Genomic DNA, 6,395 nt, shown 5'->3' with positions numbered 1-6,395 from the left:
GACAGGGACACAGCTGGCCAGGAGCAGTGTTCCATTCCAGGCGAATCCAGCCCTAAAACTCACACTCTGCTCCCTTCTCCATAATCCCTAGAGACCCTCCAGTCCAACCCTCTCATTGTACGGAGTTACACCTGTCATTTTGAACCTCTCGTTTGATTTCCTGTCACCCTCCCTCTGGCGAGCCTCACCTCTAGGAAAGTTAAGAAAACATCCCTCTTGGTGTGGACCCGGACGCCCGCTCTCCTTCCGAGCCATCGCCCCATGGTTGACCGCAGCGCTGGCTGTCACGTGCAGGCTCTTCCCACGAGTGTGTCTTGAGCATCTCCTATGTGCCAACCACTAGGTGCCCGGAGGGTCCCGCACGCTGGGGTGTGAGGAGGTGAGAATGTGGCTGCAGATGTGCTGGCGAGACAAGGTGGAAAGTGGTCACCGGTCAGTGATGGGATCTTGCGGGAATTTATAGGAGTAAGAGGTTGTGTCCCCGTTCGGATCGAAGAAAGATTTGACGTGGATGGAAGAGAGAGAAAGGGGAGTCATCACACGCACAAGTTCCCTCATTTCATCGATGCTGGACACACAAGCACGTAGAGACACCTGCACGGTGCACTTTTACTAGTTGAAATGATAGGAGAGGGATTTTATTTTCCGAAGATGTATTTAGGAAGAACATGCTAGAAAGGTAGGTTGGAGCCATCTGTTCATTTATGCATACATCAGATATTTTTTAAGCACCCACTATGATGTGCCAGACCGTGAGGGCTGTAAAGATAGTTGTATTAAAAATAGACGAGCTCCCTCTTCTTACACTGAAAATAGACAGACAATAAACAGATGACAGATAAATGCCCAATATAACTTCCATTCTTGTTAATGTTATAAAGAAAGCAGAACAGGCTGATGAGCTAGAGAGAGGCCAGGTGAAGGAAGGTCCTTTAGTTTATTTCAGATTCGAATTTTATCCCACAGGCAATACAGACCCACGGGCGTTTCTGTGAGCCAGGGGTCATGACGATCAAGTGGGTTTTGCGTTAGAGCGTGGTGTCAGGACAGGCGTGTGACCACATGTGTGGGGCAGTAGCACTTCCTCGGTAACCAGGGTATCGACTGCGATGTGGGGAGAGAAGGAAGAGAGGAAAGAGACAGGGAGGAAACCCACTGCTTGAGAGCCTCCTCTCTCCAGTTATCCTTGAACTTGCCTCCCATTGCCCCCAGTGGGCCCATTTCCAAAGCCTTCTCCGGCATTATCAGCTTTCATGCTCACGGCCTCCACAGGAAGTGGGAGTCACGAACCCTGGCATGTAGTTGAAGGGACTCAGGCCTGAAACGGGAAGGAAGTGACTTGCTCAAGGTCTCTCTGTTGGCTGCCGAGTCACAGCTTGTGCCTGACATTCTGCCACCCAGTCTTAACCTCCCACTGCTCCACACTGCCTCTTTGAGTCGTTTGAAAATTCCGAGTTTTAAGAAGGAATACCCACTGAAGCATCGGTACGGAGACCCCAGTAGGTTGGTGACTGAGAGATTTGAGGTCTGTGGGGGCAGCATTCTATTACTTCTCTCCAGAGCAGGTTTTCAGGGTCTAGCCCTCTGTGTATTTGGGATTATTCGATAATGACCTTCTGTGCAGAAGCCCTCGTTCTATGGGAGAGTTTATATGGGTGGAGAGATCAGGGACAATGACATGAAAATGGCTCGTCATGGGATGGCCTGGTGAGAAGATCAGGAGTTCTCAGTGGACCCCCTGTTCTTGCACTATTTGCCCGTGAGACTTGCTTTTGACCTGACCTCCTGGGGGAATCGAGATGCCTAAACCTGCCATCCTGATCTCAAGATTCTTTTTCCCCCTGGATTCTGTTGAGAACATTCCTAGCCATTCCCATAGTCTTCCAGGTTCTCATGACCCCTTACTTGGGAATGAGAACTTGACTTTCCACGCAGGCCGGGCAGATCCTGGAGGCACCGTAAGTGGAGAGTAGGAGTACCTCACACCCAGGACAGAACACAGAGCTCTTTCCTTTCAGGATCTGGTAACTAGAGAGGCTGGACCTGGCGTGAAGTCGATTTGCATCTCTCCATTAGGTACGTGCCGTCTGCTTGGACTTTGGGTTCCGTGTGATGGTTAAAATCCTCCATTTATATCACATGTTTAAAGTTGGTCAGAATAACCTCTGAAGACCAGAAGGTCAGGATTGGTGTAGGGCTGGCAGGTCTTACTGGAACTGCTCTGGAGTGAAAGAATAGTTATGTATATAATAGTTTCCCATGTATAGATCATATCTCCTTGTGAACAGCTGTATTAAGCTGAGAGGACAATTCTTTACTAATGGATTTATGGAGTCTAATATTTCTAGATGTTAATGCATGGCAAGGATCGGGGGAAATTTTTCATTCGATCCTTTATTCAGCAAACATCCATCTGGTGCCCACTACGTGTCAGACACTAGGCTAAGTATTGAGTAAGACCAACGTGGCGCCTGCCCTGTTGAGGTTATAGATCAGAGAGGAGACACAATAAACAAGCAGACAAGTAGATAAAATAATTTTAAATTATGGTAAGCAGTTCGAATTTACAGTATTGTAAATCGCATTACAGTTAGCCTGTCTTATTTATTGCTATGTTCAAGAAGGTGGTTTTCAGGCAGGGACAAAGTGATAATATTCCTTCCACCTGAACCATAGATATGGCCGTGCTTAAGGCTATTAGAATTCACGGCTGCACCTCCAAGAATTGGGATATTGCAAAGAGAGGAATAGAACTTTCAAACTGGTGGAAATTGCTTTTTCGAGCATCTCTTGAAATGCCACGAGTTTACCTTCTCACCCCTTAGGAATGCGGTTGCTGGAAAATTAAAACTGGCTTTGTTGGCTCATTTTGATTGGGGTAATGTGGATTTTGTTGTTGTGGTTCTTTTTTTCATAAAGTCTGTTAGACAGTGAAAAAGAGAGAGAGAATTAGGAAAGAGACCAAAACAGAAGCTGCAATGTCTTTTGTAACTTAACACTGGTGTGACATACATTACTTCTGACATATTGCATTGGTCACACAGACCAATGCTGACACAATATGGGAGGGGACTATACAAGGGTGTAAATACTGGGGTGGGGGAGATTATTGGGAGTCATTTTAGAGATGGCTACCACAGTGCGTGTAGGAGTAATTTAAAATTATCTAGTAGCCATATGAAAAAAAGTGGAAAAAAGTGGCATTAATTTTAATGAGCTATTTTATTCACCCAACATATTCAAATATTTCAACATGTAATCAATGTAAAATTATTGCGTTTACATTTTTTTTGTATTAAGTTTGACATCTGATGCGTTTTACACTTACAGCTCATCTCAATTTGGACTTGCCACATTTCAAATGTTCGATAGCCAAGTTATTTCTACACATGTGATCTTTTTTATTTTTAATTACAATTGGAATATGATATTATATTAGTTTCAGGTGTACAATATAGTGATTAGACATTATATAGCTTACAAAGTGATCACCCTGATAAACCTAGTACCCATCTGACACTATACATAGTTATTACAATACTATTGACTATATTCCTTATGCTGTACTTTACATCCCCATGACTATTCTGTAACTACAAATTTTTTCTTCTTAATCCCTTCTCGTTTTCATCCAATCTTCAACTCCCTCCTATTTGGCAACCATCAAAATGTTCTTTGTATCCATGAGTTTGTTTCTGTTTTGTGTTTTATTTTCCTTTTTGGATTCCACTAATAAATGAAATGGTGTGGCATTTGTCTTTCTCTGATGTGGACCCTCTAGATCCACCCGCGTTGTTGCAGATGGCAAAATTTCATTCTTTTTTATAGCTGACTAATATTGTGTATATGTGCCACCTCTTCTTTAGCCATTCATCCATTGATGGACACACAGGATGCCTCCGTATCGTGGCTACTGTAAATAATGCTGCAGTGAACATACAGATTCACATATCCCTTTGAATTAGTGTTTTGGGTTTCTTTGAATAAATATCCAGAAGTGGGATTACTGGGTCCTTTTTTTATCTCTTGTTAGAGCCTTTGTTTTAAAGTCCATTTTGACTGGTATGAGTATTGCTACCCCAGCTTTTTGTTTGTTTCCATTTACATGAAACATCTTTTTTCATCCCTTTACTTTCAGTCTGTACGTGTCTTTCCATCAAAGTGAGTCTCTTATAGGCAGCACATGTACGGGTCTTGTTTTCTTATCCATTCAGTCACCCTATCTTTTGACTGGAGCATTTAATCCATTTAAATTTAAAGTAACTATTGCTAGATATGTAGTTATCGCCATTTTATTCATATTTTTTATATTTTTTTCTTTTTTCTTCATCTTCTTAAAGAAGTTTCTCCAGCATTTCCTGTAATACTAGCTTGGTGGTAATGAACTCCTTTAGCTTTTTCTTGTCTGAGAAGCTCTTTGTCTGTCCTTCGATTCTACATAATAGCTTTGCTGGGTGGAATAATCTTGGTTGTAGGTCCTTGCTTTTTATCACTTTGAATATTTTGTGGCAATCCCTTTTGGCCTGCAAAGTTTCTGTTAAGAAATCAGCTGACCATCTTATGGGAGCTCCCTTGCAGGTAACGAACTGCTTTTTCTCTTGCTGCTTATAAGAGTCTCTTTGTCTTTAACCTTTGGCATTTTAATTATGATGTGTCTTGGTGTGGGCCTCTTTGGGTTCAACTTGCTTGGGACTCTCTGTGCTTCCAGGGCTTGGATGTCTATTTCCTTCACCTGGTTAGGGAAGTTTTTAGTCATTATTTCTTGAAATAGGTTTTTAATTTCTTGGTCTCTCTCTTCTCTTTTTGGTATACCGATGATGCAAATTTTGTTATGCTTGATGTTGTTTCAGAAGCCCCTCATATTTTTAGATTCTTTTTTTCTTGTTGCTGTTCTGATTGAGTGTCCTCCACTGCCCCATCCTCTAAATCGCTGATTCGATCCTCTGCTTCATCTAATCTGTTGGTTCCCTTTAATGTATTCTTCATCTCAGATATTATATTCTTCATTTCCAACGGGTTCTCTTTTATGTTTTCCATCTCCATTTTTACATTTTCTACCGTTTTCTTAAAATTCTCACTGAGTTCATCTACTTTTCCCCTAAGTTCATTGAGCATCCTTGTAGCCAGTGTTTTAAACTCTGCATCTGGTAGATTGCTTGTCACCATTTTGTTTAGTTCTTTTTTCTGGAGCTTTATTCTGTTCTTTCAGTTGGGAAATGTTTCTTTGTCTCCTCATTTTTCCTGACTCCCTGTGTTTCTTTCTACGTATTAGGTAGGGCTGCTATGTCTCCCGGTCTTAGTAGAGTGGCCCTACATAGTAGGTGTGCTTTGGGTCCCAGTGGCACAGTCTTCCCTGGTCACCTGAGCTGGGTGCTCCAGGAATGTCTTTTGTATGGGTGGTGTGTGCCCTCCTGTTGTAGTTGAGCGTTGGTTGCTGTTTGTACATCAGTGGGAGAGACTGACTCTTGGGCTGATTATTGGTTGTGAGGACTGGCCATGATCAGTGGAGGAGCTGTTGTGCAGGGCTAACTCTACAGAGCAGGAGTCACTTTAGCGTGGCTCTAGTGCCTGCCTGGTCAGCCCTTTGGATGTGTCATTCTTAGATGTGACCCCGTGTGGTCCTATAGCTCCGACTGAAGCTGGCCACTGGGTGTGCAGGCTGGGGCCTCCTAGGAGGGGCCCTGCCACTGGTCAAGTTCAGCTGCAGCCTGTGCCCTGCCTGGGGCCACCCAGCATGAGCCACCAAGCAATAGCAGATGGCTGCCACCCACACTGGGCTTGGATGTACCTCAAGAGGCCAAGCTGCAAACTGAGGCCAACTGCTGCTAGTGCCAGGCTTGGGGCTGCTCAGCAAGAGGTATGGGGTATGCTGAGGCCAAATGCTGCTCGTTTGAGTTTTGTGAACCTTTGGGAGATTTTAGGGAAGTCTGCAGCATGAGCCAAGACAGGCTGTTTATGTGGAAATGGCTTGGGTGGGCCTACTCATTGGGAGGGGTGGGGTCTCAGGCTCAGGGAATCACCAGGGCGGGGCTACCAGTGTTAGCCAGGTTTAATGGAGACTCAGATATGGCGGCCGCTTGCGTTTGCAAGCTGGGCAGGGGAGGGCTCAGCAAAGGAGCAATGCCCTCTGCCAGCAATTCTATCTAAGAGAAGGCTGCCCCTCCAGCCCTCGCCCCCAAAGCCCGGTTCTACTCCAATGTCCCTGGCACTTCCCAAGCTGCTGCCCCAGCTCTGGAGCTCAGAGCGAAGGAGTCAGTCACCAATCAAGTCCATGTGCATGCACCGGCCCTCAAAAGGAGTGTCTGTAACTCCAGAGGCCCTTCCTCTCAGCCACAGACTCCACTGGTTTTCACAGCCAGATGTTGTGGGGAACTTCTCTTTCTGGCACTGGAGAC

This window comes from Pteropus vampyrus, unplaced genomic scaffold (genome assembly GCF_000151845.1).
Source record: "Pteropus vampyrus isolate Shadow unplaced genomic scaffold, Pvam_2.0 Scaffold16, whole genome shotgun sequence".
NCBI lineage: Eukaryota > Metazoa > Chordata > Mammalia > Chiroptera > Pteropodidae > Pteropus > Pteropus vampyrus.
This window is presented reverse-complemented; position numbering follows the sequence as displayed.